Source organism: Dendrobates tinctorius, unplaced genomic scaffold (genome assembly GCF_039654945.1).
Source record: "Dendrobates tinctorius isolate UK_male_01 unplaced genomic scaffold, ASM3965494v1 ptg000044l, whole genome shotgun sequence".
NCBI classification, from domain to species: domain Eukaryota; kingdom Metazoa; phylum Chordata; class Amphibia; order Anura; family Dendrobatidae; genus Dendrobates; species Dendrobates tinctorius.
The window spans coordinates 31768609-31780613 of record NW_027361712.1 but is presented as its reverse complement, the minus strand read 5'-3'; the positions used below and the strand labels follow the sequence as shown (position 1 = coordinate 31780613).

Genomic DNA, 12005 nt, shown 5'->3' with positions numbered 1-12005 from the left:
TTCAATAAGGGGGTTCTTGGGCAGTGAAACAAAATAAATAAAAAAAAAAAAAAAAAAGTAGAAAGAAACATGTCAATGTGAAGGGAGTTCCAAAATACTTTTAATAGTCAAATGACATTTGTTGTGGGTAGGAAAGAACATACCGTCATACATTAAATGGCCGCCATCTAGTTATATTGACAGAAACTTGGCTTATTAATTGCTGTTCATTGAACAACGGCGATCACGTGATCGAGCATCGGAAAATCTGGCCCTGGTCACGTTCTCCAGGGTCTCGGCTACCCCCAGTAGCAGAGACCCGGGAAATTTTTTGACTCTGGGAGGGCACTAGTGTCTTATTCCCGATCGTTGTTTTAAAAACGCAACGAGGGGTTAGATACCCTTAGTGGCCACAGTTTTAATGCACAAAAGCGGTCACTAAGGGGTTAAAAGCATTGATGAATACATCATTTCTGGAGAACCCCTTCAAAAAAAAAAAAAAAAGCTGGATTTATTTACTGCAATAGTAAAGCGAAGCATTTACTCACAGGAAGAAAATTACAGCTCTTTTTTCCCCCTTGTAAATGAAAGCAACAATTTTGCTAAATAATAGAAGGGATGTGTTCCTTGTTAGAATCATAGAATGTAGAGTTGTTGTATGTTCACTCCAGAGGAAAGAAACATTTTTACAAGTATTGTCTATCAGAGACCATTCCCTTTACTCAGCTTGCCTTTTTAACCCCTTCATTCCCCCCTCCCAGCTTTGTTTTCACCCTCCTGACCAGGCCAATTTTGCATCACCACATATTGAGAGCTATAATTTTTCTGTATTATGACCCACAGAGTTATGTGAAGTCTTATCTTTTGCGGGATGAGTTGACGTTTTTATTGGTACCATTTTCGGGCGCATGACATTTTTTGATCGCTTTTTATTCCGATCTTTGGGACGAAGAATGAACAAAAACCAGCATTTCATGAATTACTTTTTTTGGGCGGGTTGTTACGGATACGGCGATACTAAAATGTGTACTTTTATTATTTTGTTTTTTTATTTACAAAAGAAAAAAAAATTTATTTGGGGATTTTTTTTTTTTATTTTATTATATTGTCCCAGTGTGGGGCAATATAATAAAGTGTCCGATCGCTGATCTAACACTGCAGTGCCCTGTGTCAGATCAGCAATCTAACAGGCGCTGCAGAGGCTCTCTCAGTGCCTACTCTCAGCAGGCACTGACAATGCTGCCTCCCTGCAGGACCCCGAAGGCCGCCGCAGCCATCTTGGATCCGGTGGCCTGCAGGGAGGAGACGTGCTGCGCTGCTCCGAGGGTCTCAGGGAAGCACGCAGGGAGCCCCCTTCATGTGCGATTCTTCCGTTTCCCCGGTACACTGCCAAGGATTAATGTGCCGGGGGCCTTCAGTGACCGCCCCTGGCACATAGTCCCGTATATCAGCTGTGATAATCGGCTGACACCCGGCCGCAATCAGCGGCGCTCCCCCCATGAGTGCCGCTGATCGTATTGACGTACTATCCTGTTCCCGGTCATACGGGCCCGGGTACCGTGGACAGGAGAGTACATCACATGTCAGAAAGGGGTTAAATAACCACAAATTGTATCAACCAAAATTTACAACTAAAATTAAGTACAGCATGAGTTATAAACTCTTAAAGCGACAGAGGTCAGAACTGAAAAAAACTATTTTTACAATAAAAAGCATCTTTTAGCGTGTGACAGCTGCCAAACATAAAAACCCGCCATAAATAGTAAATCAAACCTCCTTTATCACCCCCTTAGTTAGCGGAAAATAATAAAATTAAAAAAATGTATTTATTTACATTTTCCCATTAGGGTTAGGGTTAGGGGTGTGTTGGGGTTAGGGTTGGAGTTAGAATTGGGGGTTTCCACTGCTTGGGCACATTAGGGGCTCTCCAAACGCAACATGGCGTGTGATCTCAATTCCAGCCAATTCTGCGTTGAAAAATTCAAACGGTGCTCCTTCCCTTCCAAGCTCTGCCATGTGCCCAAACAAGGGTTTACCCCCACATATGGGAAATCAGCCTTCTCAGGACAAACTGCACAACAACATTTGGGGTCCGATTTTTCTACTGTTACCCTTGGGAAAATTAAAAATTGGAGGCAAAAATATTTTTGTGGAAAAAAATGTTTTTTTATTTTTATGGCTCTACGTTATAAACGTCTGTGAAGCACTTGGGGGTTCAAAGTGCTCACCACACATCTAAATAAGTTCCTTGGGGGGGTCTAGTTTCCAAAATGGGGTCATTTGTGGGGGGTTTCCACTGTTCAGGCACATCAGGGGCTCTCCAAACATGACATGACACCCGCAGACCATTCCATCAAAGTCTGCATTCCAAAATGTCACTACTTCCCTTCCGAGCCACGACGTGTGCCCATACAGTAGTTTTCACCCACATATGGGGTATTGGCGTACTCAGGACAAATTGGACAACATCTTTTGGGCTCCAATTTCTCCTGCTACCCTTGGGAAAATAAAAAAATTGGAGATCATGTTTGTGGAAAAAATATGATTTTTTTTTGTTTTCAAGCCCGGGCGTTATAAACTTCTGTGAAGCACTTGGGGGTTCAAAGTGCTCAGCACATATCTAGATAAGTTCCTTGGGGGGTCTAGTTTCCAAAATGGGGTCACTTGTGGGGGGGTTTCCACTGTTCAGGCACATCAGGGGCTCTCCAAACGCGACATGGCGCCCGATGTCCATTCCAGGCAATTTTGCGTCAGTGCTCCTTCCATTCCGAGCTCTGCCACGCGCCCAAACAGTGGTTTACCCCCACATATGGGATATCAGCGTACTCAGTCCAAACTGCGCAATAACTTTTGGGGTCCTGTTTCCCTTGGGAAAATAACAATTGAGGGTGAAAAGATCATTTTTGTGGAAAAATATGATTTTTTTAATTTTACAGCTGCACGTTATAAACTTATGTGAAGCCCATGAGGGTTCAAAGTTCTCACCACACATCTAGATAAGTTCCTTGGGGGGTTTAGTTTCCAAAATGGTGTCATTTGTGGGTTTTTTTGGGGGGTTTCCACTGTTCAGGCACATCAGGGGTTCTCCAAACGTGACATGGCGTCCGATCTCAATTCCAGCCAATTTTGGTTTGAAAAAGTCAAACGGCGCTCCTTCCCTTTCGAGCTCTCATGCGCCAAAACAGTGGTTCCCCCCCACATATCAGGTATCAGCGTACTCAGGACAAATTGCACAATAACTTTTGCAGTCCAATTTCTCCTGTTTCCCTTGGTAAAATTAAAAAAAAATTGGACCTGAAGTATTTTTTTTTTTTTTTAAGTTTTTTTTTTTTTTAAACATTCAAAAAATTCCTGTGACGCACCTGAAGGGTTAATGAACTTTTTGAATGGGGATTTGAGCACCTTGAGGGGTACAGTTTTTAGAATGGTATCACTTTTGGGTATTGTCTATCATATAGACCCCTCAAAGTGACTTCAAATGTGATGTGGTCCCAAAAAAAAAAAAAAAAAAAAAGGCGTAAAAATGAGAAATCGCTGGTCAACTTGTAACCCTTATAACTTCCTAACAAAATAAAATTTTGGTTCCAAAATTGTGCTGATGTAAAGTAAACATGTGGGAAATGTTACTTAAGTTTTGTGTGCCATCTCTCTGATTTAAGGGCATAAACATTCAAAGTTGGAAAATTTTCAAAATTTTCCCCAACTTTCCGTTTTTTTCACAAATAAACGCAAGTTATATGAATGAAATTTTACCAGTAACATGAAGTACAATATGTCACGAGAAAACAATGTCAGAATCACCAGGATCCATGGAAGTGTTCCAGAGTTATTACCTCATAAAGGGACAAGGGTCAGAATTGTAAAAATTGGCCCAGTCATTAACGTGCAAACCACCCTTGGGGTAAAGGGGTTAAAAAAATATTGAAAAGTTGACGAAAAAAAATTAAAAATTCTGCAATGTTCAAACTTTGAATTGTTATGCCTTAAGCCAGATAGTTATACCACACAAAATGGATAATAAAATTACCCACATGTCTACTTAACATCAGAATAATCATTTCACAAACAATTTTTTTGTTGTTAGGCAGTTAGAAGGGTGAAAAGTTGACCAGCGATTTCTAATTTTTCCAACAAAATTTACAAAACCAGTTTGTTCTTTTTTAATTTATTTTTCTATGGACCACCTCACATTTGAAGTGACTAAGGGGCCTATGTGACAGAAAATACCAAAAAGTTCTAAAAACTATACCCCTCAAGGTTTCCCACACCACATTCAAGAAGTTTATTAACCTTTCAGGTGATTCAATGGAATGTGGAAGGAAAAAAATTAACATTTACCTTTTTTTCAAATTATACTTTAGACCAAATTTTTTTCTTAATTTTCATAAGGGTAATAAATATGAGAAAACAGACCCCAAACTTTGTTGTGCAATTTTTCCTGCATACACCAATATCCGACAAATAAATCGGGAAATACTTTTCAGGCACAGTGGAAAGCTCAGAAGGGAAGGAGCGCCATACTACAGGGTGGGCCATTTATATGGATACATCTAAATAAAATGGGAATGCTTGGTGCCATTCTTCATTAATGGAAACCTCAATGCCACATGATGATGTGTTGTCCTCTTTATGCACTGAAGATGGCACGTTCCCTGAGATTTTCCAGCAAGATGGTGCACCACCACATTATGGGTGTCAGGTCTGAGCATTTATACAAGGAATCTGACCCCCTTAGACTAGTATTCTGCGGTGAGATTTACATTTTTGTTTTTCTGTTTGGCTGCTGTAACACATGAAAGACACTTTTTTTTGTGCAAAAAATAGAAAAATAGTTTTTGCATCGCCATACTTTGACAGCTATAAATGTTTCCATATTTCTGCTGACAGTCATGTGAGGGTTTGTATTTTATGGGATGAGTTGACGTCTTTGTTGGTACCATTTTTGAGCACATGACTATCGCTTTCTACTCCGAATTTTGGGAGGCAAAATGAACAAAAAAGTAAATTTTATATAATAAAATAGGCCATTTTTTGCAATTCTGACCATTGTCCCTTTATGAGGTAATAACTCAGGAACGCTTCGACGGATCCTAGCGATTCTGAGAATCTTTTTTCGTGACATATTGGGCTTCATGTTAGTGGTAAATTTAGGTCGATAATTTTTGCATTTATTTGTGGTGGGGGGGGGGGGGAAATTTGGCAGAAATTTTTGAAAACTTAGCAATTTTCACATTTTGAATTTTTATTCTGTTAAACCGGAGATATGTGACACAATAGTTAATAAATAACATTTTCCACATGTCTATTTCTTTATCGCTTCATTGGGGGACACAGGTTACCATGGTGTATGCTGCTGCTGCTAGGAAGCTGACACTATGCAAAAGAAACGTAGCTCCTCCCTCGGCAGTATACACCCACCGACAGGCACCAAGTACCTCAGTTTGTGCTTAGTGTCTGTAGGAGGCGGACCTGGATCTCCCCAGATCCGCAACTAACCTTTACCTTTGTTGTTTTTTTATTAATGTTTTTCCATTTCTTTTTCAGATACAGCGTCGGGGAAACAGGGTGTAAGTTCTCACCCTGCCTTCCCATATTGTGCGGCTGAGCTAGCAGTGTGGCATCGCCCACATCGCATCCCGCAGCCAGGACTCTATCCCCTACCACCCTTATGGGTGCTTTTGGGCGATAACCAGTGGCTAGTCCTTGCCGATTCCCCTCCTCACCCATCTCTCCGGAGAGGGCTGAGGGGAAGACTGTGACCCTCCCCCCTTCGCTGAAGGGGTTGATGCAGTCTTCTGCACTGTAGGAACAGTGCGGGAAGGAGGATATTGTTTCCCAGTGACCCTCTCCATCCAGGGGCCCCTGCGGTATGTCTCCTCATTATATACCAAGCTGGAAAAGAAGGCGGACACTCCACATAGAAGTCTACGGTACCACAACCCCTCATGGCCGCGCACTTTATTAATAACAGCTTCACAGTTCACTCAGCGCCCGGGCCATGCTGTGTCCCCACCGCTATCACCGACCCCCTTCCTCTCCCGGGGTATCGGCTTCACCCTAGTACATAGCGCTTTTCCTGTCAGGTTCCGGCATAGGCGGCTTCACTTTCATTGTCACAGGGGTTTTCCCTGTTCAGCGCACGCTTTTTTGGCGCTTATTTTTCCCCCATAGTCAGGCCTGGAAGCCCACATGATGCACGCCCCTCTCCCTGAGCCCAGGCCTATCATGCCAGTCGGACACTAGCCACAGCCACTGCTAAGATCCTTCACTGCCCCAGTGTCGTAACGCTGCCCAGCATCTCTTGCACTACCCTGGCAGCCCACAGGCTTACTATTCGGGGAACACAGTCGCGCTCCTGCTTGCTGCAGATCATTTGTAACAGGTTCGGTCCTTCTCCCTGGGCCACTTTATAGTGGTCCCCTGCAGTATCTTTACCTCACGAGAGAGTGTTACTCGCTCCCCTGCAGTATCTTTACCTCACTAGAGATTGTTACTCTCTACATATATTCAATTCCACAAGGGCTCCCCTTGCTAGGTACACCGTATCTCATTACGCCTGTGCACGCTGTAAAAATAAAATAATGTGGACGTCAGGTCGGTCGTCTCCTCTCTGCCCGTCCTGCAGTACCTCCACCACGTCTGCCCCACAAGAGAACACTGACTCCTGGGATGAGAGCACTCACTCTCCACCAGAGTGGGCCATTGCAATGTGTCGGTCGCAGACCTGACTAAAGTGGTATCCCAGTCCCTGGTCCAGGTCTTAGAACGACTTCCACAGCCGTCTACAGCCACCAGTGCTCCGGCCGTCTCTCACGGCGAGCCGACAGCACCTGACCACAACCTCCATAAGGACAGGCTGGGTCGGAGTTCAAGGAAGCTCTGTCTGGCTCTTCTTCCAGCTCACTAAGAACTCCAGGCTGCTCTCTTCGTCCCAGCTCCCCTCCTCGGAGGAGGACCTTGGGTCAGATATAGATTCACGGACCAGGTATGACTCTTCTCCAGCTATCTACAGCCAACAGTGCTCCGACCATCTCTCACAGTGAGTCGCCAGCACCTTACCGCATCCTCCAAAGGGACAGACCGGGTAGGAGTTGAAGGAAGAGGGCTCTGTCTGGCTCCTTACAGCTCACCAAAACCTCCGCAGCATCCAGGCTGCTCTCTTCGTCCCAAATCCCATCTCTGAGGACGACCTTGGGTCAGATATAGTTTCACGGTCCGGGTATGACTCAGATACAGCCCTCACTTACATGGTAGATAGCCTTATATCGGCTATTATCCAAACACTCAAGCTAAAAGGAGGATGAGATCCTTCCTCCCTCCCGAACCTCTCCAAATCAATAAGAGTTCGAGGTTAACTTGAGCAAACAATTGGAACATCCAGAAAAGCATTCTTCAGGACGAAATCATCTAGACGTGCACCCCACAAAGTGAGCCGAGTCCCCTAAGGTGGATCTGCCGGTATTCTCGCCTGTCTTCCAAGACCGTTCTATCGCTACCAAACGGTGCATCACTGAAGGATTCGACAGACAGTCAGATCGAATCACTGTCCAAATTTATTTTTTGAGGCCACTGGAGTCTTCGCTCTGTCCCAACTTCGACTTTGTAAGGGTATCTTAGCGTCAGCTCCTCAAGATGAGCTAGCTGAATTAGCGGATGAAATTGATCATGCCGCCAAATACCTTCTAGCTGCCTCAGTGATGCAGCCGGTTTCCGCAAGAGCTGACCGCAACATCGTGGCCATACGCCGCATCCTTTGGTTGAAAACATGGAATGCGGATACCATCTCTAAGAAGTCCTTTTCTAACAGGAAGGCTCACCGGCCATTTAGGTTCTCTCGACCTTTCCATTCTTCGGAAAGTTCATCACAGCAGGACCGTCCTACCTCCAGAGAGAGGAGGAGACCATCATTCAAACAGTCGCCCCACTGGAGACTAAAGAGCAGGACCCCCAAGCCCTCAGGTTCCCGCTCCAGCAGATTCCCTTCCAAGTGTCGGGTCACCCCTACCTGGAGGTCTTTCCAGGGTGGGAGGCAGACGTCTTTCCTTCAGGGATGAGTGGCTGTCGGTTGTCAATGGCACCTGGGTAAGGGAAATCAACATTTTCGGTTACAAAATAAAATTTCTTCACTCCCAGTGAGACATTTCTTTGTCTCGCCTACCAAAACAGCTATCTCAGACACCAGTTTTCCTCCAGGCTGTCTGTTCCCTCCTATCCAATTCGGGAGGCGTATCTCCACATCCCTATTTTTGTACAGTACCAAAAGGTTCCTTCGATTTGCGATCCAGGAGGATCACTACCAATTCACGGCTCTTTCCTTCAGTCCTCAGGATCCTTAGAGGTCATGGCAGCTATCATAGCCGTCCTTTGCCCCAGGGAGATTCTAATATTTCCTTACCTGGACGATCTTTTAATCAAAGGCCATCCCGCCGAGAATGAGTTCAGAATCTGCAGATTACTCTGAGCACTCTGACCCGCCTCTGCTGGATAATTATCAGGGAGATGTCCACTCTGTACCCTACTCAGTGACTCGTTTTCTCTGGGCATGGAGTTCCACATGAATCTGACCCAGGTGTTCCTTACCAAGGACAAGTTTTCCACTCTCTCGAAAGGAATTCAATCTCTGAAACGCCCAATCCTCATTCCCCTTCGGTCCTGCATGAGGATCCTAGGGTAGATGATAGCCGCCACGGTAGCCTTCCCTTTGCCCAGTTCAACACCCGTCCTTTTCTCCTGTCCCTACTCTCTGCCTGGGACATCTCTTCAGTCTCTCTGGACCGACCCATACTCCAGCCTCTCAGGGTGAGGCCGTGGTGGAGGTTGCCTTAGTCAGCCCTGCACGGGAGATTCTTTCTCCCTCAGTGGCAGGTCATCAGCACAGACGCCAGTCTTTTCGGGTGGGGGTGCTTTTTCCCATCAAAAAAAAAAAAAAAAAGCGCAAGGGCGCTGAATCCCTCAAGAAGCCCTTCTGGAAATCAAAGATGGAAGTTTCTGTAGTGTAGTGGTTATCACGTTTCCCTTACACGCGAAAGGTCCCTGGCTCAAAGCAGGGCAGAACCATACAGTCTTCCTTGCCATCCTCCGTGGCCAAGCCCTTCTTGCAGGCAAACCAGTCCGCATTCATTCGGACAATGCCACAGCTGTAGCGTACATAACCCACTAGGCGGAACTCGCAGCAAACGGGTAATGACAGAAATGGCAAGGATCCTACGTTCGTCAGAACGTTATGTCCCAGCCATCTCAGCCGTTCAATCCCGGGGGTGGAAATTGGGCGGCCAACTTCCTAGCATCAGGCGAGTGGTCTTTCCACCCATGATCTTCAGCCCAATCTGTCATCGTCGGGGTTCTCCGGTTGTCGACTCCACGGCGTCTCGAATGAACCACAAAGTTCCTCAATTTGTAGCCAGGTCCAGGGACCTTCTGGCCATCGGTCGAGACGCACTGGTAATTCCATGGACCCAGTTTCGACTCCCTTATCTATTTTCACCAGCCGTGATCTCCAGAGTGAGTATATTTTATATAGATCTAATTCAAGTCATTCTGATCGCATCAGACTGACCAAGAAGACCTTGGTATGTGGAGCTGGTAAGCATGCTCTCGGACGTCTCCTGGAGGCCTCAACGCCGTCCAGCTCTTCTCTCGCGAGGCCCTCTCTGCCACCAGAGCTCTCAGTCTCTGAGTTTAACTGCACGGCACCCACCACATCATTTAGACCATGATCAGAGCTAGCAAACCAGCCTACTCCCGCATTTACCTATGGTACTGGAAAGCATTTTTCTGATGGTGCGACGCAACAAAGTTTTCCCAATATCCCTCTCCCTTCCATCCATCCATCCTTGGCTTTCTTCAATCTGTTCTACACTCTGGCCTGCCCTTTAGCACCCTACAGGGCCAGGTCTCACCTTTGCCGATTCTTTCCCAGAGGGATCTGGCATCTATGCAACAGGTTAAAGCCTTTCTCCAGGGAGTTGCCCGTTTGGCCCCTCCCCACTTTCCTCCGATTGATCTGTGACATCTTAACCTCGTCCCTAGCGGTCCCCAAAGCGCGCCTTCTGAGCCCATTCAGAACTTTCCTCCTTTCATGGAAAGTGACCCTCCTAGTTGCCATTATGTCCATTAGGAGAGTTTCTGACCTTGTGGCCTTGTCATGTCTTTCCCCTCTTCTTTCCACATCAACGAGGAAATCTTCCTTTCCTCCTTTTGGTCCTTCTCCTCTTCACCCACTGGGGAAGTCTCTCCACAAGCTGGATGTGGTCAGAGCCATTTCAGTCTATCTTTCTAGAACAAGTCGCTCTGCGGCAATTCGACTTCCTGCTTCTCATCTCTGAAGGTCGCCGGAAGGAGCTTCCAGCTCCAATTCCACCATCGCTCGTTGGATTCGTTCTGTGATACTGGAAGCATAACATGCTCAGGACAAATGGCCCCCTCCGGGAGTGAGCGCCCACTCCACCTGAGCTGTAGGGGCTTCTTGGGCTGTCACCAAGCTTCGACTTTACAGATTTACAGGGCCGCAGCCTGGTCGTCCTTGCGAGGTTCTACAGGGTTCATGCTCAGGCCTCGTCCAATGCAAGTTTAAGTAGAAAGGTACCGCAGGCGTCGGTATCCATCAACCGACTTAAGTCCTTTCCTCACGTTGCTCACGTTCATTTTCCCACCCTTGGGACTGCTTTGGGACGTCCCATGGTAACCTGTGTCCCCCAATGAAGCGATAAAGAAAGAAGGATTTTTTGTACTCACCGTAAAATCTCTTTCTTGGAGCCTTCATTAGGGGACACAATACCCGCCCTGTTTAAGTTGTACCATGTTGGGCCTACGAGCCTCTTGTTGGGTAGGTACATATTTTGTGAGTTCATGTTACTTCTCCTACTGCTTTTTTTGACCAACTGAGGTAAAGGTTAGTTGCGGATCTGGGGAGATCCAGGTCCGCCTCCTACAGACACTAAGCACAAACTGAGGTACTTGGTGCCTGTCGGTGGGTGTATACTGCCGAGGGAGGAGCTACGTTTCTTATCTTGCATAGTGTCAGCCTCCTAGCAGCAGCAGCATACACCATGGTAACCTGTGTCCCCCAATGAAGGCTCCAAGAAAGATTTTACGGTGAATACCAAAAATCTTTCTTTTACATCAGCACAATTTTGGAACCAAATTTTTTCTTTGTTAGGAAGTTATAAGGGTTAAAAGTTGACCAGCAATTTCTCATTTTTACAACAAAACCCATTATTTTTTAGGGACCACCTCACATTTGAAGTCAGTTTGAGGGGTCTATATGGCTGAAAATACCCAAAAGTGACACCATTCTATAAACTGCACCCCTCAAGCTGATCAAAACCACATTCAAGAAGTTTTTTACCCCTTCTGGTGCTACACAGCAGCAGAAGCAACATAGAAGGAAAAAATGAACATTTAACTTTTTAGTCACAAAAATGATCTTTTAGCAACAATTTTTTTTATTTTCCCAAGGGTAAAAGGAGAAACTGGACCCCAAAAGTTGTTGTCCAATTTGTCCCGAGTACGCCGAAACCCCATATGTGGGGGGAACCACTGTTAGGGCGCATGGCAGGACTCGGAATGGAAGGAGCGCCATTTGACTTTATGAATGGAAAATTAGCTCCAATCGACACCATGTCATGTTTGGAGAGCCCCATGATGTGCCTAAACTTTGGAGCTCCCCCACAACTGACCCCATTTTGGAAACTAGACCCCTTAAGGAACTTATCTAAATGCATAGTGAGCACTTTGAACCCCCCCAGGTGCTTCACAAATTGATCCGTAAAAATGAAAAAGTATTTTTTTTGCAGAGAAATTTTCTTTTACCTTCAATTTTTTCATTTTTCACATGGACAACAGGATAAAATGGATCCTAAAATTTGTTTGGCAATTTCTCGAGTACACCGATACCTCATATGTAGTCATAAACCACTGTTTGGGCGCACGGCAGGGCTTGGAAGGGAATGAGCGCCATTTGACTTTTTGAATGGAAAATTAGCTCCAATTGTTAGCGGACACCATGTTGCATATGGAGAGCCCTG

The 12005-nt window shown here is 45.6% G+C and overlaps 1 protein-coding gene and 1 long non-coding RNA gene across 4 annotated transcripts in view; one reads left to right on the top strand and one right to left on the bottom strand.

Moving 5' to 3' along the window:
- CHD8 (chromodomain helicase DNA binding protein 8) overlaps positions 1-12005 on the bottom strand; it is a 134307-nt gene that overhangs the window by 17700 nt on the left and 104602 nt on the right. The window lies entirely within an intron of this gene.
- The window catches only part of LOC141089166 (uncharacterized), an 83444-nt gene that overhangs the window by 53750 nt on the left and 17689 nt on the right, over positions 1-12005 (top strand). The window lies entirely within an intron of this gene.